The following is a 27,963-nucleotide window of genomic DNA, read 5'->3' as shown; positions in this document are numbered from 1 at the left end:
CTTATGTGTGAGGGTCCTGAATGGATGGGGGGTGTATCTGCCTAAAATTAATCCAAATTCCTTAAAATGCCTATAATTACAAATTTTCTGTCTTTATAAGTATCTGTATTTATAAATACGCCATATTTTTCCAAATGAACTCTTTTTATAAGAGTTAATTGGCAAAAGCTCAAGTTCTCAGGTTATAGTTATTATTGCACGCTAGTTTTTGACATATGGGATGCAGATCTATTTTACAACAAGAGAAGGAGAAGTATCATCAGAAAATGAACAAATCATTAAATCAGGTTTATGTGTTAAATATAAAGATGAGAGGATGTGCAGAAAACATGAATCCGCCAAATTGCACGGATTTTCCTGGATCATACAATTTGAAGAAAAGTTATTCTCAACCACTTAAAGGGAACCTGTCACCTCAAATTGGCGGGATATGTAAATGCCTTTTTTCCAGTCCGATGGGCGGTGTTTCATGTTCATTTCTCCACCCCGTCCCTGTTGTCCGCAATGTGTTTGAGAATTAAAGTACTTGTCCTCCATAGTTCACGCATGTGCAATGCAATCTTTGCTCGCGCATGCGCAGTATGCTTTTCCCAACTGCGGGCAAAGCCAAAAAGCATTACTGCGCATGCGCCCGCGCACCAGTTCCCGAAACACAGTGAAATACTTCCAGGACATAGTACGTGGGCACAAGCACAGTAATGCTTTTTGGCTTTGCCCGCAGTTGGGCAAAGCATACTGCGCATGTGCGAGTGAAGATTGCATTGCGCAAGCGTGAACTATGGAGGACAAGTACTCTAATTCTCGAACATATTGCGGACAACAGGGATGGATGGGATGGAGAAATGAAGATGAAACGTCGCCCATCAGCCTGGAAAAAAGGCATTTACATATCCCTCCAATTTGAGGTGACAGGTTCCCTTTAAATGTCCATTATTATGCTGTGGGATCAGTCTGTATTCTAGAGAATAATAAATGAAAGACGTAGAAACTAAAAACAAATATTTACCACTCACCTCTCCGACCCTCCAGTCCTCACTGTCACCCGACTAGTTTTTGCTGCATCATCACTGTCACCACGTGAGGCATCTGCGCAAACGCTCATAAGGTTATAGCGGCATGTCATTACAATGAGCATCGTGAACACGCACGTGCAGAATTGTCCCGGGACTGATCAGGGCTGGAAGTCCCTGCCTAGGTTGAGGGGGCCTGAGGGATTCAGCACTTGTTGGCTGTGATTACATGTTCCGGGGACCGGATGGGGGATGGAGAGGTGTCAAAGTGTCATCAATGTGAATAGAGGCCAGGCAGGACCGAGTCCTCAATATGGACACTCAGCCATGGGAAGCCATATAAATGTAATGTCCAGCTAAAAAAAAAAAGGGAGGCCAGACCCTTACCTGCACTAAGTGCAGAAACCTGAAACTTAACTGAAAGAAATAAACTGAAGTATAAGTTGTTATACATGCAAAATATAGGTGCATGTCCACACTGGCCATTAAAGAGATAGAAGCAAAATGAGCACATACCCTGCTGTTAGTAAGTAAAAGCAAAGCAATTGTGCATATAAATAACAAAAGGTACTTAGTAAATGCGGTTTTGATTAAAAAAAAAACATGAAATGCATCCCAACAGCGTCAAATTGTACCCAAATCGGGATGGTCCTAACCTCTAGTGCTAAACCTTCCTGATTTGGGTACACCTTGGCGCTGGTGGTATGGCTTTTATGATTTTTTGATTAAAAAAACAATGTTTTTTACGTACCCTGTTATTTATATGCACTATTGCTTTTTCTTATTTTCTTACAGCAGGGGATATGTTACTTTTGTTTCTATATTAGGTTTTTTTGGTTTAAGGGCCAGTGTGAACATGCTCCTATATTTTACATTTATACCAACTTATACTTCAGTTCATTTTTTTTTGGTTATGTTTGTAAAGTTATTTCTGAGTGGGTTAGTTAAGTCAATAAAATGCCTAAGGTTAATTTGGTTTCTCCATACTAACGTTGCATTTTAGAAGTGTCGGACTGGGGTCCCAAGGGCCCACCAGTAACCACCTCTAGGGCCTCACGTGCAAATGTGACATTATCATATAAGAGGGTGGTGGCTCACTCTTGGTGGCCCACCTGAGGATTCTCCTGTTCTCCTGTGAGCCAGTCCAAGCCTGCATTTTAGTATCCCCTGTATCATCTTGGCTCCTTCAGATCTTCCTAGAATCTTATGGATTATTGGGGTGTTGGTGGGGGGGGGGGGAGATATCTCCGACCATCAAGAAAAACCACAAATGATCCATCTACATAGTCAATCTTGAAGAGACTACTGGTTACATTCTATTATTTATTAAGTACAAATAAAATGTAGTGATACATAGCACGCAATTATCATACACGTTTCAAGTGTGATAATGTTCTTCTTAGTGTAAGAATGTGCTAAGAATTATAACTAGTGTTGAGCGATACCTTCCGATATTTGAAAGTATCGATATCGGATGGTATCGGCCGATACCGGCAAAATATCGGATCTCGCCGATACCGATACCCGATACCAATACAAGTCAATGGGACACAAATATCGGAATGTATCCTCGATGGTTCCCAGGGTCTGAAGGAGAGGAAACTCTCCTTCAGGCCCTGGGATCCATATTAATGTAAAAAATAAAGAATAAAAATAAAAAAATATGGCTATACTCACCCCTCCGAAGGACCCTGGCTGTCACCGCTGCAAGCGTCCGCCTCCGTTCCTGAGAATTGCAGAGAGTGAAGGACCTTCGATGACGTCGCGGTCAGGTGACCGCTCACGTGACCGCTCACATGACCGTGATGTCATCGAAGGTCCTTCACTCATTACATTCTTAGGAACGGAGGCAGACGCTCACAGCGGTGACAGCCAGGGTTCTTCGGAGGGGTGAGTATATCCATATTTTTTATTTTCATTCTTTATTTTTTACATTAATATGGATCCCAGGGCCTGAAGGAGAGTTTCCTCTCCTCCAGACCCTTGGAACCACACGCACCGGACACTCCGATACCGATTTCCGATATCACAAAAATATCGGAACTCGGTATCGGAATTCCGATACAGCAAGTATCGGCCGATACCCGATACTTGCAGTATCGGAATGCTCAACACTAATTATAACTTATTGGCTAATGCGATGAATAAGTTCAGTCGAAAATCCAAAGTTTTGTTTCCAGCCTCAATTATTAAATATTAAGCGAAGAGTTTGCAATAAACCCACTGCCAATGTTGTGCTCTGCTGCACAGGAGGCTGAAAGAACGCAATTCAAGGCTGTTAGGTAGTTCTGTTGTCAAAATCCTTCCATCATTTCCCGTATTCTCCTCACCTAAGAATACGTTGACCTCCGAGGGCTTCATCGCGCTCCACTTGGCTGATTCTGAAACTTAGTTCAAGCACAGCTTCGATTTAGAAATCAGACAGACAGCTGTCCAAGGGATATATAGCCGAACGGATCTGCTCGCTCTTTATAGAGATGTTTTTTTTTTTTCGGGCTTTAAACTTTATAAAAGGAAAAATGCAAACAAATTAAATAAAATTGTCAAACTTGATATAATTATTTTCTTAATTTTTTTGTGTATTTTTTTTTTTTATCATCAACATAACTACGTAATTAATTCAGCACAAGAAATAAAACGGTGGTTACTAGTGTTGAAATCCCTATTCAATTGCCCAGAGCCTCTACTGATAAATTATTCATAGTAAATGATATGTATTTTCATATGCAAATGTGCACCCAATATAGTTGAATGTGTTATACACTTAGCACGCAACAGCATATAATCCCTATGCAATTTGCACAAAACGAATTAGATTAATTCTTTAAAAAAAAAAAAGGGAACAACATTTTCCTTAAAGGAAAATGATCAAGATAGAACCTTGAGAAAACTAATGATTGCTTCATCACGCCGATATAATTTAACCAGTCTTGGTAATTTATCTCTGTACAGTTTGGGAGATATTAATTTAAGATAATTATTAAAGGGAACCTGCCATTATAATCCGGCCGAGGACTTTATGGAGAGACTTGTCTAGTGCGCTGCTGCCTTGTTTAGCCCCACACTAGTTGATTGACAGGTCTCTCCCATGTGTGCCGCAGCATTTCAGAGTAAAACATACCTAGCTAACAGAATTACTTTTAAAAGTAATTTGTCAGCAGTTTTTTTTTATTGCTGTAGAAACTGAGAGCAGCATGATGTAGGGGCAGAGATCCTGACTCCAGCCGTGTATCACTTACTGGGCTGATTCATGCAGTTTTGATTAAATCCCCATTTTCTGAGGTGTACAGGGTGGGCCATTTATATGGATACACCTAAATAAAATGGGAATGGTGGGTGATGTCAACTTCCTGTTTGTGGCACGTTAGTATATGGGAGGGGGAAACTTTTTAAGATGTGTGGTGACCATGGCGGCCATTTTGAAGTCGGCCATTTTGGATCCAACTTTATATTTTCCAATGGGAAGAGGGTCATGTGACACATCAATCTTATTGAGAATTTCACAAGAAAAACAATGGTGTGCTTGGTTTTAAGGTAACTTTATTCTTTCATGAGTTATTTACAAGTTTATGATCACTTATAAAATGTGTTTAAAGTGCTGCCCATTGTGTTGGATTGTCAGTGCAACCCTGTTCTCCCACTCTTGACACACTGATAGCAACACCGCAGAAGAAATGCTAGCACAGGCTTCCAGTATCCATTATTTCAGATGCTGCACATCTTGTATCTTCACAGCATAGACAGTTGCCTTCAGATGACCCCAGCTTCTGAAACAATGGATACTGGAAGCCTGTGCGAGCATTTCTTCTGTGGTGTTGCTATCAGTGTTTCAAGAGTGGGAGAAGAGGGTTGCATTGACAATTCAACACAATAGGCAGCACTTTGAACACATTTTATAAGTGGTCATAAACTTGTAAATAGCTGATGAAAAAATGAAGTTACATTAAAACCAAGTACACCATTGTTTTTCTTGGATCCAAAATGGCCGACTTCAAAATGGCCGCCATGGTCACCACCCATCTTGGGAAGTTTTCCCCCTCCCATATACTAATGTGCCACAAACAGGAAGTTGATATCACCAACCATTCCCATTTTATTTAGGTGTATTCATATAAATGGCCCACTGCGTAGATATAACAGCGATCAGGATGCTGAGCTCTGTTTAACCTCGCCCACATCCCTGATTGGCAGCTCCCTGTGTACACTCTCAGCAAGCTGCCAATCAGTGTTGGGGGTGGGGTTACACAGATTAGCTGGACTTCTGGACACATGACTCCTAGTCCAGCAGTGATAATCTCCTGTTGATAAAACAATGATTGTATTGAAACTACAGCTAGCTGCAGAGCAAGTGACACATCCCGGGAATTGGATTCTCCGTCCCTACATTATGCTGCTCTCAGTCTAAATACTAAAAGACAAACTCCCTATAAATGACTCTCAACCTACAGTAGTAAGATCATATCAGTTCTATGTTAATCCATTTCATAATACATAGTAAATGGTGTTATCAATTTACTTATTTCTTTTTGGAGACAAAAGTGTGTATGACAGCCATTTTGTGTGTGAATCACACTTCCTCTAAGCCTCAGGGTAAGTGTGATTCACATTCACACGCAAAACAGCTGTCGGCCACTATCGTCTCCACATTCTTTCTATGGAACAGTAATAAAGTGACATTTTAACGTGAAGGGGGGAGTGCCCAATTTTTGTCTGTACACCACATTTATAATTTTAATTAATCTCTTTCTGTTTGCGTGGGTTTCCTCTGGGTACTCCGGTTTCCTCCCACATTCCAAAAACATACTGATAGGGATTCTAGATTTTGAGCCCCCAATGGGGACAGCGACAATAATGCGTGCAACCTGTAAAGCGCTGCGGAATATGTTAGCGCTATATAAAAATAAAGGCTACTATTACATTATTATTAAAGCATCTGAAGCCTACTAGTCTGGGGGAAATGATGCTTACCCCAACTATATCCTATATACCTAGTAGCAAATGAGTGGTAAATTAAATGTGGTTTAAGCGCACAAATGTATATTTGGGACATGAAGGTCTTCATTAACACTAGGACTGCCGGACTGGTCACCCCCCCTTCCCCCCCAGAACTACCGAAGGGAGTCATTTTGACTCCTGGCTTGTTTTTGTTTATGTTTAGAGTTTCTTGCTCCTGGTATTGTTGTAACTCTAATTTATAGAATGTATAGAACGCAAAATAGCAAGAATATTGTCAGGCTTTAGGGCACTTCTTCTAACCATATTAGCAATTAGCAAAACTGCGGGCCGCATTCTACAGAAATGATATAGTCCACTGGAGAGTCCACTGGTTCACTGACGGATGTCTTGTATATGTCCTGTGTATGCCAAGTATATTTGCAAAAATGCTAACTCTTCTAAGTTTAAGCCAACATTTATTCTAAACATACAAGAAAATGAAAACTAATAGAAACAACATTTAGCGACAAAGACATAGTAGGGAGTCAAAATGAGTCCCTTTGGTAAAAATGGTACTTTTTTTTTTTTCAAAAATTATTCATTGTCACAAAATCTTTTTTCGCATCCTATATGAATAAAAGTCACCAAGTCTCAAGCAGGAATTTGGAAAAATGTAGTCACAGAAGAGAAATAAAAATTGCGAGGAGTCGAAATGACTCCGTCTAGTGTTAAAATGCACCAATATGGCTATGTAACATTTGCTGTTTCATATATTGATTTTTACATAGCGCGTGCACTTTTCCGCTACACCGAGTTTTTTCATTGACCTGGGTCATTCGCACCTGCAGTCTTTATCCATGTCTTGTGTTCACAGGGCGAAAATAGAAGGTCATGCTAAGTCATTACTTGGATTTGACTCCTGATTCCCATGTAACCTCCCTGTAACTGGGGGCATTTCTCCATGAATTTCCCATATTGTACAGTACCAAAGATACACAAATAAAATGAGAAAAATATAACATGCAAAGAGTTTTTTATAGACTAGAGCAAACTTTCTTATTTTTTACAATTGTGAAGAAAAGTTTTCTCCTTACAATGGAATTCATCATTAGTTATAAGCTAAAACTTGACCCACTAAAAAGCATCAAAACATACAGTAATTAGGGATTTCAGCCTGTACGGGTGATGGGGGCTAGTTTATTTGTGTTACTTGTTTGTTTCTTTAGTTTGATATCCTCATTTGACTACCGGGTCGCTACCTATACGTACTAAAGAGACAATTTATTGATTTTGAAGGGGAGATGATTTGGATTTTTTTTTCCAAAGAGTATTGCTTGTAAGACCTTCTTCCAGAGCTGGTTCTCTACAAGGTGAACCAATATCTTCCAAGAAAATATTTGAAAGAGTGACACGTTATCTAATCATCATGACTAAATGTACTTATGTCAAGCTGAAAAGGCATATTAATGAGTTAAAGGGTAAAGTTTACAAATCTCATCTTAAAGGGAATAACACTTTATCGGTATGTCTCCTGTGCAGTATAAGATAAAAACACTGTATGCTGATCTCCCAGACCGGTGCCGTTCCTTCAGTATCTGCACTGTGTCTCCTCATGGTCAATTGACGTAAAAATTCTTAGATGATTGGCTGCAGCCTTTTCTATTCCACCATGGTAGGACTCCGCTGTGACGCAGAAGGGAGGACTGCAGCCAATGACCTGTAGCATTTTCATTGGTGATTTAATTTATTTTCTACTGTTAGAAATTAGCATTAGGTTTTTTAACTTCCTGACGAATTTATTCATGGACTTGTCTCTATGAAAAGCAGCCGATGTAATTAAAGAAACACTCCTGCTCCTCCTCCGCCCATGAAAGTATTTGTCTTCATAATATAGTGCAATCATCAAATTATATAGCACTGTGTGCTTACAATTGCTCATTTTGTCTTTCTACCCAGATAATTCTTCTCTTTTCCATTAGATCTATGACATCCGACTAGCTGACTCCTTCTAAGCTTAAGTAGAAACAGGAGGTCAATTTCCACTGCATGAGTCATCACAGCAAAAGTCCCTGGCAAGGGAGGAAGGAACAGCTGAGTCATGAGTTGACGAGGGGAGTGATTCATTCAGTGACAAGAGATTTCCTGTTTCTACATAGAGAAGAATTAACTGGGTAGAAAGGCAAAATGAGCAATTGTAAATACACAGTGCTATATAATATGATGACTGCAATATATTAAGAGGTTAAAAACTTTGATGGGTGGAGGAGTACTTCTTTAATTATAGCTGCAGTGTAAAGTATGGCAGTAAAGGCCAAGTTTCCAATACCGGGAGGTTTATTTCTGAGTACAATAGGCTGGTATCAGAAGACATAGTCACTAAACATAGCTGTGCCCAAATACAGTCAACACTTATGATTAAAAGTTAATAAAACATATGTGTTGATTCATCCGAATATTAAAAAAAAAATCTGTACTTTTTCTAATGGAATTTTTCAAGGCTAGAGTTTTAGTTTTTAACTTTTGGGAATTTCACGGAGGTCATTGGTGGATCCTTAAGTGAAGACTTGAGTGATTTAAGTCATTACACATATCTCTTCTTTTTTTCTGTGTTTTTTTTTATTCTGTTTTTACCCTGACAATATAAGCAGTCAAGAGCTTTTAGTCTTTCCCGAGCATCATTATATGTTGAGTAGCTTAACATCGAGCTGTAAACCAAAGATCTCTAGTTGTGATGGGACTGCGCAATGTTTTTCTTATTACCTTCCAGTTCAGGCATAAAGCTGCAGCTGTGCTGTTTTTCCTAGAGCCAAGGCACAGACTGATTTTTATCCGATGACCTGTTAACTGAACAAGTGTTGAGTTGTTTTTTTAGGCAAAATTCAGTACATTGAAAACGAGCTCACTGGAGCAGATAAAACCCAGAAACTAGAGATTACAAGTCAATGGAGCGAGATAATAAAGCGCAATGGGGAGCAATATCAATGTTTTCTAAAGTTTGTTTCATTGAGTAATGTTCTAAGCATATAGTTCTATGCATATAATTATTCTGAAAAATTGTTTACTTATCGAAATCTTGCATAACAACTATAATATAGCAGAAAATAATAGCAAAATCTGCCAGGGGCATTGAAGTAAAGTAGCTAGTAGTGTTGAGCGATACCGTCCGATATTTGAAAGTATCGGTATCGGATGGTATCGGCCGATATCCGAAAAATATCGGATATTGCCGATACCGATATCCGATACCAATAAAAGTCAATGGGACACAAATATCGGAAGGTATCCTCTATGGTTCCCAGGGTCTGAAGGAGAGGAAACTCTCCTTCAGGCCCTGGGATCCATATTCATGTGTAAAATAAAGAATAAAAATAAAAAATATTGATATACTCACCCTCGGACGCGCCCTGGTTGTCACCACTGCAACCACCATGATTCCCTTCCTAAGAATGAGCGCGTTAAGGCCCTTCGATGACGTCGTGGCTTGTGATTGGTCGCGTGAGCGGTCATGTGACCACTCACGCGACCAATCACAAGCTGCGACGTCATCGAAGGTCCTTAACGCACTCATTCTTAGGAATGAGCGCGTTAAGGACCTTCGATGATGTCGCGGCTTGTGATTGGTCGCGTGAGCGGTCATGTGACCGCTCATGCGACCAATCACAAGCCGCGACGTCATCGAAGGTCATTAACGCGCTCATTCCTAAGAACGGAAGCATGGCGGTTGCAGCGGTGACAACCAGGGCGCGTCCGAGTGTAAGTATATCAATATTTTTTATTTTTATTCTTTATTTTACACATGAACCTTAATCCCGATACCGATTCCCGATATCACAAAAATATCGGAACTCGGTATCGGAATTCCGATACCACAAATATCGGACGATACCCGATACTTGCGTTATCGGAATGCTTAACACTAGTAGCTAGCCATATTTAAAATTGTCCCAATTCATCACTGTATTTGCCAAAAATTGTTTCTTGTTAAAATATGCTCATGAGAGTTCTTGGTGCATCCTTGATTTGGTCGATTGATTGAGAGCGCCCAATTGTCTTCCATCTATCTTCACCATCCGGTACATTAAGGGCTCTCAATCAAGGAAAAGGAGAGCAAACATAGATGCAAAAAGAGTAGTTGGGTAGGTGCACTGAACTGCCTAGCCATGCTAAGGGAGCACGAATAAGAACATTTTAAAAATCAATGATTACACAGGTCTGCAAAAAATTTTTTTTCAAGAGCTGTTTTGGTTATTCCACGTAATCTTTATGCTTTTAAGTGCGCTGAATCCGAAAATGCCCTCCGTTTTGTCATGGAACATCACGTTTTCTGACAATTTAAGTAACTATGTTAAATAAGACAATACCTCAAAATTAATGAAAATAGACTCATAAAATTAATTTTTTATTACAAACATTTCATGAAAACCATTTTTTAACTGCAATGAGCTCACTAACACACACAAAAAATCGATTCTTCTTCTTCCTTGTGAGGCTTCTCTTGGGACATTTACGCTTGTGAGTAGCATCTGGAATGTCTCTCTGAAGCGTCCAACAGTAGTCTGCCATCATTGTAATGCTCCATCTTCCCCGGTATCTTCTTTCCATCTCTTTCATGTCCTGGTGGAATCGTTCACCTTGCTCTTCACTCACAGCTCCCAAATTTTCAGGAAAGTTTTCAAGGTGGGAATGGAGGAAATGCACTTTCAAACTCATCAGGCAACCTAAGGCTTGAAATGCTTTCAGCATTCGTTCGACGATTTTTTTGTAGTCACGGTCTTTGTTATTGCCTAAAAATTTCTCTACGACCGCTTGAAATTTAAACCACCCTTCTTTTTGAGGATGCGTCATGGTATTGATAAACTCATGATCAGCTATAGCTGATATTAGTCTTCTAATGTTTGGTCCAACGAACACACCTTCCTTGAATTTTGCCTCCGAGAGGCCTGGAAACTTGGTGACCAAGTATTTGAAGCATTCAAATTCAAAAATATACTAAATTTGAAGAGAATTTTGCATTTTGTGGCAAATCCTGACGTCCAGGATTCTTTTCAATAATTTTTCTTGTTTTCAGCACACCAAAATACATGGAAATTAGATGAAAATAATCAAACAGCTTTTTAGTCGCAGACCTGTGTAATTGGCAAATGCAGCAACAGATTTGAACATTAACACAATAGAAATGAGAGAACACTTTGCAATTCAAATTTAACACAAGAAAAGAGTGAATGTGTGAAAAAGAGCAAAGGCGAAAGAAAAAATGAAGAAAAACGAGATGAGAAGAATGAGGATTAAAAAGTTTGGAGCAGAAAAAGTTTTTTTTTTCTTTCTTTATTTGATCCCCTTTTTCTTTTTTTTTTTCTCTTTAAACTAATGGATTTATTTATGTATTTTGTTCCCTCCCCTCATGTCACACCTCTGCTTTCAGTAGCTCACATCACTTGTGCATTTTGGTATTCACCCCTTTCATTCCCATTTTTGTCAAGAACAAGTTTGATCCCCCTCTTTTTTTTACATATGACAACATTTTTGTACAATAATGCTACGTACATATAACATTTTTTTATCTTTTTACATTTGTCACAAGTACCTTCTTTATTACTCTTACAGTTATACATTTTATTTTATTCTATTTGCACTCTTTGTAATTGTCTCTATGACGAGGTATCATATGACCGAAAAAAGGCTCGTTGCTGCGTGCCTTTTTCTAATGCAATGCCCATGTATTCCTGCACTTGTTGAGTTGTACCTTATCGTTGTGGTTTTATCTTGGAGAAGAGGTTTGGAAACCTTGAACCACATTGACAAATAAACCGCATTCATGCTTCACCTCCGTGTGTGATCGCATTTTGGAACCTTGGCCAACATGGACTTTAAACCACCGTATTCCTCATTCATTACATTGTATCTTCTTGGCTTCTTGGCTCGTTCAAGGCTCATTGCTGCGTGCCTTTTTCTAATGCAATGCCCATGTATTCCTGCACTTTTTTAGTTGTACCTTATCATTGTGGTTTTATCCTGGAGAAGAGGTTTGGAAACCTTGAACCACATTGACAAATAAACCGCATTCATGCTTCACCTCCGTGTGCGATCGCATTTTGGAACCTTGGCCAACACGGATTTTAAACCACCGTATTCCGCATTCATTACATTGTATCTTCTTGGCTTCTTGGCTCGTTCAAGGCTCGTTGCTGCATGCCTTTTTCCAATGCAATGCCCATGTATTCCTGCACTTTTTTAGTTGTACCTTATCGTTGTGGTTTTATCCTGGAGAAGAGGTTTGGAAACCTTGAACCACATTGACAAATAAACCGCATTCATGCTTCACCTCCATGTGTGATCACATTTTGGAGCCTTGGCCAACACAGATTTTAAACCACCGTATTCCTCATCCATTACATTGTATCTTCTTGGTGGTCCTGCTGCAGCTTTTACATGCTTCTATAGGTGTTGTCACTGCCACAACCCTGTCCTGTGGTTCCTATAATATCTTATACCACTTGGCTATCAGATAAGAATTTATTTGCGCTTTTTGTCTCTCCAGCTTTACAGTTTGTTTTTAAACCCCCTTGTGTGTCACATTAATTATCAGAATTGTTAGGGCTTCCCGTTGATCATAAAGTAATGAGATTTCTTTGTGATATGTCATCACTGTAGGTGAATAGTAAAAATATTTAAATGCAGGGTTAAATTGCTAAACTTTTTTAAGAACTTCTAAAAAGTTTATAAACTTTTTCAAGACTTTTGAGCTTGAGAATAAAGTCTAGATTTAACTACGAGTGGAAAGAAAATAATAAAAACAAGCTATTATGTTAATTATTTTGAACTCATTAGATGCTAAAGTTTGTCCCAGTTGCAGGGTCCAATTGCAAGATTTGCTCCGATGCCCGTTATCTACTTTTGATGCTCCTGCCAGTCACACTGATGCCTATTAGGAATTGTCATTGTTACCTTGGTGCTTTATCCACCCAGTAGGTGCAGATAATGGAAGTCATCTCATATGTTAATTAATTTTTTTTTTAAATATTCCTTTTTGCAATTTTGTTGCCATGCAATTCTCACCCTATTTACAACAAAATGTTCCTTTCAAATAGACCAAAAATCCCCAATACACAATGTATAAGTGTTCCCCTCAAGGTAATGTGAAAGGGATATAATATGTTATTTTGGAAGAAACAGGACACGGGGAACGGCGCTAAATCAGCTGAATGATACAGATAACTCATGTTTAGAAGACAAGTGTCATCGGATGACAAGGGAATGGAAATGACTTGTGCGTTGACAATATGCACAAAATAAGTTAAGTCCTCTCATACTTTTCTTTAGAAATAAATCTTCTGGACACAGCGTCTCCTACGGCATTGTAGCAGTTTCTAGTAATACAAGATTGCAACATATTTTTGGTAATGTGAAAAATAAACTTTTTGTCAAAAAGAAAAATTAAATAAAATAAGAAAATGTAGGAAAGACATTTGCTAATGCATTCCCAAGTTGGAATCCAATCTCAATATTGGCACTAAATAAACAATTCATGTAGTTTTTGGAGACATTAGATACTTTGTCACCAAACATCTGGTATTGGATATAGCACTTTCCATAAAATGTATTTAGGTCCTCAACCTAAATTTGACAAGCCAATTATACAGTATTTAGCTAAATATAACGAACCAAAGCAAAATCCATGATGCTTGGACCCAAATAAATGAGTGGTAGCTGGTCTCCAGTATAACAAAAGAAAACATATATAAAATCACTCCATTTTCCTAAATGTTAGGGAATGGTGAGAATTAAGATTGGCTCAAAATCTCAGGGACCCAAATTTGATGAAGTCCTCTTACTGAAAGTTGACTTATTCATAAGCAGTGATGATCACGAGACCACAATATAGAAAGACTGATGGAAATAATTATTCGGCATAGAAAGAATCCCAACTATATAATTTCTTTGTATATACCATAGAAAGGTAATTAGTAGAATATAAAGGTTCAATAGTATTCACATTCTACAACTTGGCCCTATGATAGTCAACGACTTGACCCTACCGTCAATGACTTGATCCTATAAAATATGCTAACCAACGGTCTAAGGACTGATCTGAAAATTTTATTCAGTAATTTTGGAATAGCTTTCTCTCTTTTATTCTTTCTGATGTTGTTGTTTTAATTTTTAAACCCATAATGAATTCCATAGATTTTGGCATATGTGTCTGAAGCTTTTATCACGTCTATATGCCAAGTGTCAGCTGCAAATACAATGTGAATGTTATGCTTCTCTTGGTTTTGACACAGTTCTCTAGGAATCAGAAAATTGATTCAAGAAAGAAGACATTGACTATATTTTGTTTACTTTAAAAAAAAAAATGTTCAAAATCGTTTTAGAGCATTCTTGGTTTTTCAAGAACTTTTTTTAATTGACCTAAACAGATAGATGTGCTACAAACAGCATCTACATTGGTAGCTCATAGTCAAGAAAAAACGAGGATGTCATCAGATAATAGTGGGTTTTCAAGACCAGCAGATACGGAATACTGACATGACCAATGGTCCAGGTCCTATTAATCAATTGACACCAACCCTAGTATCTAGAAGAGACTTACCCTTCTCATCCTCCTGAGGATGCTCAACTGAAATAACCATCCATGTGTTTTAATAAATATGGGCAAATACAGTAGATATTGGTGAGCAAGCAATCAGTCAACATCTTCCTTAGGAATACAAGATTGTGTATTATGACTAGAGCTGATGTGCTTGGAAGCCCACCATTCATGGCCAAAAAGAGGCCATAACCTTATATCCTCTAACCTCAGACTTTCTAGGCGAAGCAAAGCAACAAATCCCATTAATGCAGTTGTCAAAGTTTTAGTTCTACAACATCTGAAGAGCCACAGGTTAGAGTACAATGTCACGATCACTGGCCATTTGAAAATTGTATTATTCCTTTCTACTACAAAATGGCTTTGATCCCAGTGAAGACTAATTTTGTGTCCCCAACAACCCTCTCAGATCATAGAAGAAAACAGAAGAACGGTTGTATATTTTGTTAATGTGTTACTTGACTAAAATAATGCCACACATTTCATTTCTGGACTTTATGGACGGCAGCCAAATCCCGTAGAGTTGATTACAAGGTGCACGCTTAAGTAGTTTTTCCACTGATTTATGACCAAAGAATTATAATTCACTGAGTGGCAGAGCAAGCTACTAGATTTGTTAATTGGACGGTAAACTACATTTTGGCCTTCTGTTATGGCATTTTTAAAACGGCTCCAAACCAGGCAACCTGAAAACCGAGAAATAATTGCACGTAATAAAATGAGAAATCTCAAGATCTCGGAGAACAAGGGGGAAGTTTTTGCTCTATTTAGCCGAGTGGTATTACATCTATTTCTAATTAGTCTGAAAAAGGACTGTAATTATAATGCTATACACATGAACAGCAGAATGCATTCCATCATATAAAGACAATCCAATCTATAAATAATGTGCATTTTATATTTTTATTACACATTAGGGCAAATTTATTGAATCTGGCTTTGCTGCCCATTACTAAAGATCCTGTGGAACAACTTTAATCTGTATAGGTAAATAAAAAGTGCATTAGTCTCTTGTCTGTTGGCATGACTATTTCTTTTTTCTTATCTACAGATACATGTAATGTCGTTTTTTGTGAGTTTTCTTGCCTGTTTTTTTTTTAACTTTTGATTAAAGAAACACTCCCATCAAAGTTTTTATTTCATTAATATGTTGCAGTCATTATATGATATAGCACTGTGTACTTACAATTGCTCATTCTGCCTTTCTACCTGTAAAATTCTTCTCTTTTCTCTGTTCTATGTAGAAGCAGGAAGTGTATTGTCCCTGCATTTATCATTCCCCTCTTCAACTCCTGAGTCCTGACCCATCTGCTCCGCTTCTCCCCCTAGCAGGGACTTTTGCAGTGACTCATGACTCACACAGGGAAAATTGACCTCCTGTTGCTACATAGAGCTTAGAAGGGTTCAGCTAGTCAGTTTTTAATTATGTGATGTCATAGACCTAATGGAAAAAAGAACAATTAGCTGGGTAGAAAAGCTAAATGAGCAATTGTAAGTACACAGTGCTATATAATACTGTATGCTTACAATATATTAAGAGTAGAAAAACGTTGTTGGTATTGCGTCTTTAATCACATGAAAAGCAAAAATGTACTACTTACTCCAAGAAAACAATAGTGTAAAGGTGACCATACATGTTTAATGGTTATGGGTCCAATAAACATTCCTCCAGGTCCCCCATACACATGCATACTCCACTCAACGGAGCATGCATGTGTTTTTGATGGGGAGAGGAAAGAGAGCTACCGCCGGACAACTAGGATGGCAGCTCATTGTCCTGAGAATATTAAAATTGAAAATGCCTCATCCTTTTTTACCTCTGACATCATCATCTGAGGAGAGCAGATGCCAGAAATATGGTCATGCAGATAAGTCTGTGCTTACCTATATACACATCTTTCTGTAGGAGATTTAGGACTGAATTACAGCAGTGTACAGCATATTTAGTATGGGCACTGCATGTCTCAAGTAGTTTTATTGATATCAACATGGAACACCCCTTTAAAATACAAGTGATTGAAAAAAAAACAAAGTAACCAAAAATGGACACATTTTATTTGTTTATTTTTTTATTCCAGCATTCCTTTCCGGTGCTGAGGCCAATCTAAGGCTACTTTCACACATCAGTTTTTTTGGCGTCAGGCTCAATCCGGCGCATTTTGAAAAAAACGGGTCCGGCAAATGATGCCGCTGGATCCGTTTTTTTCCCCATAGACTTGCTTTAGCGACGGATTGCACCGGATGGCCTCACATTTCATCGTGATCCGGCAAAAATTGTTGATCCGGCGGTGGGAAAAAATGTACAAAGTTACGTTTTTTGTCTCTGGCAAAAAACAGGACAGTGCCAGATCAATCACCGTCTGGCGTTTGCTAGAATGGAAGCCTATGGGTGACGGAAGGCACAAGATCTGTCACATGATGGAATCCGGAGCCAGATTCTGTTTTTTTAACCAGACAGGATGATACTCTTTGCAACTGCATTATGGTTGGCTAATTGAAATCCCAATTACCCTATAAGAATATTTCAAATCTTTTAAAAGGGAAATATTGGACCAAATAAGTTGACCCTTATTTATAAACTTTAAAACTTGAATTACTTTATCCTATAAACCATCGTTTTCAAAATAGTTATTTTTTCCTGATCCTTTGAGGAATATGCCGTTTTTTTTAACTTAGCGGATGTAAATATCTCTTTTCTATATGCTGCGATATTTTGAATACTTTTTGAGAGATGCTTTTCTTTGTGCAGCTGGAAGTAATCTGAATCTATGCAAATCGAGTTCAAGCGGCCTCCCTGCTGGGAGTTGTATTTACTTCCCCTTAGCTGCTTAACTTAAAACGGACCGACTCGGGTTTACTTTGCATAAAAATTGTAAGTGGAAGATTGAGTATTTCGTAGATTTAAATGAATTATCATGTTTCTCCTTAAATTTCCTCTACTCGGAAACTGGTCATTTCAAATGTATGCTAATAACACTTGAAAAAGAGAAACCACAACAAACAGTCGAGGAATATAACACAACATTTCGAAGGATGGTATCAAAACTTTGAGAGCATACTGCAAATAAATTCTTCATAATAGAGAAATCGACGTTGAATCATTCGGTAAATACATTTTACATGTAGTTTACTTAATCTTTATTTATGGAGATTGTGAACTTTCCAATTGAACTTGCTAAGGTTAATCCAATTGGACATTTTGGCTAAAACGTGCAGAGCAGAAGCCAAAAGTGGTCAAAATCACTCCCACACATGGCAAATGGATGTCTAAAATAGCTTGCTAGTTGGCCATCCAATTGGCCCACTCAATTATGCTTGTAAATACAGTGGCGGTAAAGGAATGCCAGGCTAACATAAAGAAAAAGGACACTTTGGGCATATATTTGGATAATAAACATCAATGTAAAAAATAAAGATTAGTATTTTATGTGGATTTTAGATGTGTCTTGGGCAGTGCCCAAATGTAGATTTAATCTAGTCTTAAAGAATGACCTTCTGAATACAGTTGCATAGTCATGTTACAACCATTAAAATTCATATTGAAAAAGATAAATTCCTAGGGAATGTAGGGACATTTAAGGTCTATGTGGGTGAAACAAAGTCCACAATATAGTTGAGTTTCATTTATCAACCTTCTTTTGGTGAGATTCTCATCTTGGGACTTTGAGACCAAGGGCAAAATCGGTATGAAGTTTGTATTTTTTTAACGAGTAACAAGCTCTGACCCTTAAAAGGTCGTCCAAGACTAAGATATTCATGATGCATATTTAGGATAATTTCTAAATATCAGATCTGACACCAGACATTTCCATCGATGAGCTGTTACCATGTCTTTGGCCAGAAGTACACAGTGAATGGGGCCAAAACAGCACAGCAGCATACATTGTGCATTGGCTGTTCTCGGGTACTGCAGCTTTGCTGTCATCAAAGTGAATACTAGCTGAGCTGCAGTACCCAAAAATGGCCGCTATACAATGGATGTAGCTGTAGAATTGTTGCTGTGTATACTGTACACTTCCAGCTGCTATCAGTGGGGGTACTAGGTGTTGGATCCCCACAAACTGATCTTGATTACTAAGGCTACGTTCACACTGCGTTATGGTGGTCCGTTAAATGGACTACGTTACACCGCGGCATAACGCGGTGTAACGCAGTCCGTTAACGCCGCCATTGAAAGCAATGTTGGACGCATCGCTAGCGCACGCCCACAATGGGCGTGCGCTAGGGATGTGCCATCATTGAGTGACGGACCCTGAGACGCGGACTGCAGCGTTTCCGGGTCAGTCACTGCTAGCGCAGATAGAGCTAGCAGATGCTCTATCTGCGCTAGTGCGATGCAAACGTCGGCTCTTGCATTACAGCAGCCCGTTAGCGTATGTGCTGAACGGGCTGCTGCTACTAACGCAGTGTGAACCCGGCCTTATTCTAACTTATCATAAGTTTCGACCAACCATTTAAACCAGTCATTAAATGATTTCTACCATCTTATAAGCTGACGGCATTTTGCAAGGATATGTAATCACTTTATGACTAACACAACTAAGATAACAAGATGAGAAATATGGAATCGGGGGACATTACTCTCGCCCACTTAAATATTCAGTAATGACAGCATGACACTGGGCAGTGGCTAAAACCGATCCTCTGTTAGCTCAACAAAAATTGGCCTTGTAAGTTTTCATTTGCATCAACAGGATGACAAAGAATGGGATCTGACAAAGGAGACATAATTCTAATGAACAAGAAAAACAGAATTTACATTTCCATTTGATGCCACATTTGAGCTCTACGGTTTGTACATGCACGAGGGTTTTAAGCTAATCATGCAGACAATGACTTCTTAGGCTTCAGTAGTAATTGTCTGCAAGAACTTGATATAATTCTATGGGCGCTATTAAAACATATCTTTCATTTAATCTTTCTTTGTTTCATAGATGAGGATTCTGCAATTTCACTGGAAACATTTAGCCCATCAAATGTTTTATGCGTTGTCGCTGTTTAGGGATCAAAGTTTTGTATTTCTAAGTATCTTTTTAGTTCAAGGGAGGGATGGCGGGATAGTAGGAACAGAAGCAGAATTAAGGAACGATCATTATGCAAAATCAACAACAGTTACCGCATCTGATATGCTTTTGAAGTCATTTCATAAAGTCTCGGTTTATTGTCAAACAAAGACATAAAGACATCGACAATGGTAATTGTTTTGGATACAATATAATGGATTACAATATTTGGGCATCACTAAGGTTTCATTTTTAAGGAGCTCCTACATTTGAAACTAGAAATGAGCAAATCTAAAAAAAAAAAAATCTCATCTTCTTTGATTCTCCGGGATGTCAATCAGTGGATATCTGAAATTCTGTTCAGCAATGTTATCTAAAGATGCACTGGGATGAAAGGGTTTATTTGAAATAGCCATTAAAACCTGATTGAGTCTGACCTACTCTTCAACCGATGAGCTCAATGAATAGGTCCTCTACCAGGTATAGCGGCAAAATGGAAAAATTCAGCATCCACGGGAAATAAGGTAAGTACTGTATATTAAAACATTATTGTACTAGCAAGATAGTTAAAAAAGGGGAAAAATTAAAAATCAAAACTTACAGATCTCGTTGACATGTATAGATACATGTGTGGTCAGTACAGATGACGTGCACATGATTTATTCCTTCCTAAGGCCATACCAAGGACCAGGGGGCACTCATTACAGGTGGAAGAAAGATGATTCCGGCAGCTACATAGGAAAGGGTTCTTTACAGTTAGGGCAGTTTGACTGTGGAATACCGACCGCAAGAGGTAGTAATGGCCGACACTATAACAGCTTTTATATAAGGGCTGGATGATTTCCCCAGTACACATAACATTGCGGGTTATAGGTAAATTAGTGACACAATGTACAATCGGTGGAGAATGTGGAACTTGATGAATCTGGGCCTTTTCTCAACCTAAGTAACCATGTAACGAAGAGAACAAAATGACACGGGCCTACGCATTTCGAGCATAACTACTTATAGTTCTGTTCAGGACTGAGAGCAGTTATGCCGAAAACACATAGAACTGTAGATATCTACACCCAGAAGTCGGTCTGGAGCCTCCGTGCACCGCACCTCGATTCAAGGCATTTTTCAACAGTTGGCGAGACGATATACAACTTTTCTATTTTTTTGTGCATAAAAAGTAACCATGGGGTCCCAAAGCAAAACTTCTATTAGGGCCACACCTTATTAACAGCAGATTCAGCAGTACTTATAGAAAAAGTTTATAAATATTTTATTCCCTAATTAGATATACTGAACATGTGATCTCAGAGTACAGATGCAATGCACACAGTGATATATCAGAATAAGCATTATAATCACAGTGAAGTTTCTGTGTAAGGGCAATGCTCACTGTGATGTTAGAGAACTGTATGTATAAAATGCACACAGCCGTGTCTCAGTATAACGATAGTGTTCACAGTGATGCCAGAATACTGTACATTTACAATGCTCACTGCGGTGTCTCAGTGTAAGGATAAGGCTCATTGTAACATCATAATACATATTAAATGCACAGAGTGATGTCTTAGTATAAGGTTAATGCCATAGTGATTTCTCAGTGTAAGGATAAAGATCACTGACATCAGAACACATTTATAATGCACACAGTGATGTCTCAGTGTAAGAATAATGCTCACAGTGATGTCTCAGTATAAGGATAGTGCTTTCAATAATGTCTCAGTGTAAAATTAAGGATTACTGTCATGTCAGAAAACATATATAATGCGCACAGTGATGTTTTAGTATAAGGATATTGCTCAGAGTGATGTCTCAGTGTAAAAATAAGGATCGCCGTCATGTCAGAATAAATATGTAACGCACACAGTGATGTCTCAGTATAATTGTAACGCTCACAGTGATTTCTTATAAGGCTCACTGTGGTGTCAGAATACATATACAATGCACACAGTGATGTCTTAGCATAAGGATAGTGCTCTCATTAATGTTGCAGTGTAAATATAAGGATCACCGTCATGTCAGAAAACATATAATGCACACAGTGATGTTTTGGTGTAAGGATAATGCTCACAGTGATTTCTTAGTCTAAAAATAAGGCTCACTGTGGTGTGAGAATACATATATAATGCACACAGTGATTTCTCAGTGTTTGGATGTGGATCACTGTAATGTGAGAGTACTGTACATACTTAGTGCACACAGCAATGTCTCAGTATAACGATCATGGTCACATTGATGTGTCTGTTTTATGAATTTGCTCACAGTAATATCAAACTAAAGGAATAATGCTTACAGTGATGTTAAAGTGTTAAATTATTACACACAGTGATTCAACTTTATAGGAATAATTCTCAGGGTGATATTACAGTACTGGGGTAATGCTCACAGTGATGTCACAGTGATACCAAAGTACAAGGCTAAGGAACACTATATCACAGTACACGGTTAAGGCACACAGCAATGTCACAATAGTGGCATTACATACAAAGTGAAATTACACCAACTGATTCATGCACGGTAATGTCCATCAGAATGTTGGGACATTTCAATATTCTTAGACTTTTCTTTATGTAAAAGATGCCATGGTCACAGGTATTTCACCTTTCATTTTCATCAAAACAGATCAAGATCCAAAAGGATATATCTAACGTATGTCTTACTATATGTGTGCATGCAAATTGCCTCTTCTGAGAAAAGGAGGACTTAACTCTATAGCGCCACCTGTTGGAAGTAGCGATCCTACAAGTCACAATCAACCCTTTAACGAGTCGTGCAATATGACTTAGGATAAAAGCCAAATCAGTATCTCAATTCGCAGACACGGTGTTTCGGGCTGTTGGCCCTCGTCAGTGTGAAGCATGAGAACTAATTTGGCTAGGTGAGAGGCTCTGGACTGGGGTCTAAGGGGTTTGTCAAGATAAGGAGGCTTATTCGCCTTGCAATGTGTGCAATGTTTCACCCGATCCATAAATCAGTCCCACCAGGCTCCCCCAGCTCTGTAGATACCGGTTATCACATACTTCAGCTGCAGTTGATATAAAATTTTTCTCCAAAATTTCATAACGTTTACGTGTAATTTACCTACTCAACATCTCCACAATTTATTTATCTGAAATTGAAATATATAAACTCATCCGTGACTTACAGCCGGTTTTGGGAATAAATAATGAAATGCATATAGATATTAAATACCATCATTCAAGAGATAATGCGAAAAAATAATCCTTGTCATCGCCTTTGTAAATCAAGCAGGCTTCTGCCGAACAAAGCTCTGGGTATGATAAATTGGGATGAGTGCATTATATATTATGGGTATTCTGGTATTTTCTCATTCTCAATTTAAAAAAAAAATCCTTTTATGCAGAATAAATAGGATGGAGAACGATAGGAAACCGTGAACGAGAGTGTTGATTGGTCACCTGCCAGCAAAACTTTCAGGAAAACTTAGGAGATAACCAGAATGGCAGAGGTTATCCCCTCAGAAGACAAAGGGTCGCTTCCTCCATCTGAAGAAAAGACGGTTAAGGCTTCTTTACCATAAGGATTCTCATAGTCCTGAATAAAGTAGGCCAAAACGCACCTCAATGCACTGATTATATACCACACTGATATGTAATGAACCATAGCAGCAAGAAGTGACCAGAAACAAGAAAAATGAAAAAAATTGTATCTTTTATTTGTTATAAATATAAAAACAAGAAGACATATAATATAAAAGGCAGGGGAATGAGGGAATTGCCTCCAAGAAAAAACGAGGGAGGAGACAGCAAAGAAAAACAAGGCCTGCACCAAAACAAAGAAAATTGGGAGAAAGGTAATGAGTGTCACAAAAAATATGATGAGCAAATGGCTATGGAGTAATCGATATCCCAAGAATATGAAGGGCAAATAGCTATAAAAACAAGAACCCTATGAGTCCAAAAAAGTACCTCCCAGTTAGTAGGTTATATGAAACTGAATTATACTAGCAACCAAAGAGGTTATGAGGACTAATTAGGATCCAATCGCCATATGTATCCTGTTGACATTCTCTTGAAGTAAAATCACCTTGCAGCAAAACATAAACACACAAAACTCTCCGTCACTATTGAGATATCAGAATGTTACCTGCTGAGGGTGCGCAGTTGCTGCCGGATGGTGCGGTCAGAGGAAGGTTCTTCCAAAGGGGCGTGTAGGAGTTAACGTGTGAGAAGTATACCAGAAATGTGTCGGAAATCAAGTGGGACGGGAGGCGTGTGAGGGTTCTGTTGTCTGAGCGTCTATGGTTGTGCATGAAGCCGGAAAAACATCCACCCAGCTAAGGGGACTTCCGGGGCAGCGCTCAGGTGACACGCAGTGTAATGCACCGCGGTCACGTGTGGAGCGCTCCCAGAAGTCAGGGGAGAATGATCCAGCGCATGCGCAAAGGCGCCAGGAGAGCAGGCAGGAGAAGCCGGGGTGGAAAACGCTGGAGTTAAAGTGGTACATACTCTGGGGGAAGGCGCCGAATGCGCTGAGATAAATAAGGCATAAAGACATAGCCGATGGACTGCGGAATTTTGATCCAAAGGCAAGTGCCCAGAAAAATAAATACAAATGATCCAAATCTATCATATGGACCTCTATTGGCTGTAAATATTACAAGTGTAGAATCTTGTTTTTCAAGAAAGCCAAGGTTTGGGTTATATTTTTGTATCTCATCCTTTAGAATACGAGAAGTAAGGTCTACTCTTCATTCTCAGAACAGCACCCCTTTTTTCAACAGTCAATGTCTAATATTACAAATCAGATCTTTTCCAGTAAATTGGGCTGAGCTACGATATCAGAGAAAGTGAGTGGGAAAGAGTGGCGCTGTTTTCGTGAAATAAAGCAAATAGCCTCTCTAATATCATTACTCACCTATCGTCTGTTCACTCACAGGAGATATTATGTATCATTTGTCTGCACATTAAGAGTCACTTGTACTTTCACATTTTAGTTTATTCCCATAATTATTATTTCTCTCTTTAACTTAAATTTAATTTTTGGGAATATATTTTTCCCCTTGAATATAGGCAGTTTTATATCTAGACTATGATTTTTGCGTTGTTGCTAAACAAGCAGTGAAACAAAAGTTAAGATCGGAGAATATGGAAAACAGGCGATTATGTTTAATAATCCATTAGGCTATTAAAAGATGAATCATCCACAATTCTTAAGGTCAGTCTTTATTCGTAGTGCCTTTTGAGTGACATTTAGTTATTATAGTCTCTTTTACAATTTATATATGATTTATTACAATTATTTGTTACATGAAGGCAAAAATGAAATACAAATTAAATTAGAATTAGCATTCACTTTTAGGAGCGGGTGATGTTATTTATCCATCATCCATGCCAAATCTATCTATCTATCTATCTATCTATCTATCTATCTGTCTATTATTATTATGTATTTATTTATATAGCACTATTGATTCCATGGTGCTGTACATGAGAAGGGGTTACTTACAAATTACAGATATCACTTACAGTAAGCAAACTAACAATTACAGACTGATACAGAGGGGCGAGGACCCTGCCCTTGCGGGTTTACATTCTACAGGATGAAGGGGAAGGAGACAATAGGTTGGAGAGTTGCAGCAGCTCCGGTGTTGGTGAGGCGGTAGCTCCGATAGTGATGAGGAGGCAGCGGGGTCAGTGCAGGCTGTAGGCTTTCCTGGAGACATGGGTTTTCAGGTTCCGTTTGAAGGATCCAAATGTGGTTGATAGTCGGATGTGTTGAGGCAAAGTATTCCAGAGGATGGGGGATATTCGGGAGAAGTCTTCTAGGTGTTTGGGTGAGGAGCGAATAAGTGTGGAGAAGAGAAGGAGGTCCTGGGAGGACCGGAGATTATGTGAGGGAAGATATCGGGAGATTAGTTCAGAGATATATGGAGGAGACAGGTTGTGGATGGCTTTTTAGGTCAGTATTATGCAAATTGTCTCTTCAGAGAGGAAGAGGACTAGAGCTCTTGTGCCACCTATTGGAAGTAGCAATCCTGTTAGTAATTTGAACTAGATACGCTGAGGGAATGGGAGCCAGTGAAGAGATTTGCAGGGGGAAGTGGAGGAGTAGCGAGGAGAGAGATGAATTAGTCAGGCAGCAGAGTTAAGGATGGACTGGAGAGGTGCAAGGGTGTTAGCAGGGAGGCCACAGAAAAGGATGTTGCAGTAGTCGAAGCAGGAGAGGATGAGGGCATGCACAAACATTTTAGTAGATTGACGGTTGAGGAAAGGACGTATTCTGGACATATTTTTGAGCTGCAGGCGACAGGAGGTGGAAAGTGCTTGGATGTGCGGTTTGAAGGACAGGGCAGAGTCAAGGGTTACTCCGAGGCAGCGGACTTCCGGTACGGGGGAAAGCATGATGTTGTTAATTGCGATAGCTAGCTCAGGTAAGGAAGATCTATGAGATGGAGGAAAGATCTATCTATCTTTCTATCCATCCATCCATCCATCCATCATCTATCTATTATCTATCTATCTATCCCATATCTATCTATCTGTTATCTATATATCTAATTTCAGAAAAAAGAGGTAGCACTCCAGTATTTTTAAAAATGCAAAAGAGACTTTAATAGCCATGGTGGCGTGGCGACGTTTCGGCTACAATGAGCCTTTCTCAAGCTACCTCTTTTTTTCTGAATTTATATCCTTTTGCACAGAGGGGACTCCTTGCTGAAAGGCCCTACATCCATAGTACATTTATATGTGTGCTGTTCCAATTTTTTGCTCTATATCTATCAGTGATGAGCGAGTATACTCGTTGCTTGGGTTTTCCAGAGCACGCTCGTGTGGTCTCCGAGTATTTATGACTGCTTGGAGATTTAGTTTTTCTTGCCGCAGCTAGATGATTTGCGGCTACTAGACAGCTTGATTACATGTGGGGATTCCCTAGCAATCAGGCAACCCCCACATGTACTCAGCCTGACTAGTAGCCGTAAATCATCCAGCTGTGGCAATGAAAAATAAATCTCTGAGCAGTCATAAATACTTGGAGACCAACCGAGCGTATCTATCATCTATCTATCTATCTATCTATCTATCTATCTATCTATCTATCTATTATCTATCTATCTATCTATCTAATATCTATCTTTTATATTATCTACTGTATCTATTATCTAGCTATTATTTATCTAATTATCTATCTTCTATCTATGTAATATCTTTCTATCTATCTACCTACTATACATATGAAAATAATTATACATAAAAATGATTACAATTATTTAATAAGTAAGAAAATACCATGTCAATTGCTCATTTGATTCAATCTCCATACAATATATAATCCTAATTAAGGTTTTGGATTATTTTTTTAATTATCTGACCACTTTCTTTTACGATATCAGTGGTTGATACCTTTTAATGGATAACTGAAAAGATGGTAACAAACTGCAAGCTTTCGAGACTACACAGGTCTCTTCATCAGGCATAGACTGAAGAGACATTAGTAGTCTCGAAAGTTTGCAATTTGTTACCATCTTTTCAGTTAGCCATTAAAAGGTATCAACCACTGAGGACTCTCAGTTCTAAATATTTTTCTATCTACTGGCTAACACGGTACCAAGATATATATCTTTTAGGATCTCAGCACTTTGCTTTTACCGAGACCTATTTTTGAATGGAGACAAAAAATACCTTAAAAAAAATATCAGTAAAACTTTTTTGAGAGAAGTTTCCCATTTAAAAGATGATCGTTAACTTTATATGTTCTTATTTAGAGAAGCTTCAAGAATTATGATTAATCAGTTTACGAAAAAGGTAGCAAAGTTTTGATAAAACACATGTATTATGCTGACAGTCTCCCTTTGCTTTTATATTGACATCTAAAATATGTGTAACGTTCTGTGATCTCTTTCTGTTTTATCATCTTCTCCAGGCAGGAGCAGGACATTTTGTAGTGATTTATAAAAGACTAGACTCAAGTGCTCGGCAGTTCTGACTCCTGACTCCAGCACATATTCTATAGTGTATCACTTATGTCCAAATGAACTCACCTAAAGGCCATGTATAATTATCTTTATTTTTTAACTCTTCACTATTCGTAAAGATTCTACTCTCCTGTTTTCTACATTTCCTGAATATATAAAGCTTCAAAATTGCTATGTTTTAACTATTTTTCAATAAAGAGGAAGTATAAGGAAAGTTATAATATTTAAATTGCAAGAGAAAAGACTGTTCAAATGGGAAATGTAAAAATAGCATATAAACATACAAGATGTTTATCAAATTTATTAGATAGAAATTGCAAAAGATTGTTAATTGTCAAAACATGAAAATTATAAATTACATTTTAAGTCTGGTTTCACACATCTACATATGCATCTATGCCTATGAATAAAGAAAGATCAAAGACCTAAAAGAGCATTCACATAAATTTACACACTATGCTATTGTGTATCTAAATATGCATTCACCCCGACGCGCGC

General features: G+C 38.4%; 1 protein-coding gene across 1 annotated transcript in view; it reads left to right on the top strand.

The window, feature by feature from the left end:
- Positions 1-27,963, top strand: part of LRP1B (LDL receptor related protein 1B) — a 1,659,362-nt gene that overhangs the window by 174,428 nt on the left and 1,456,971 nt on the right. The window lies entirely within an intron of this gene.

This window comes from Ranitomeya imitator, chromosome 7, assembly GCF_032444005.1.
Source record: "Ranitomeya imitator isolate aRanImi1 chromosome 7, aRanImi1.pri, whole genome shotgun sequence".
Lineage (NCBI taxonomy): Eukaryota > Metazoa > Chordata > Amphibia > Anura > Dendrobatidae > Ranitomeya > Ranitomeya imitator.
This window is presented reverse-complemented; position numbering and strand designations above follow the sequence as displayed.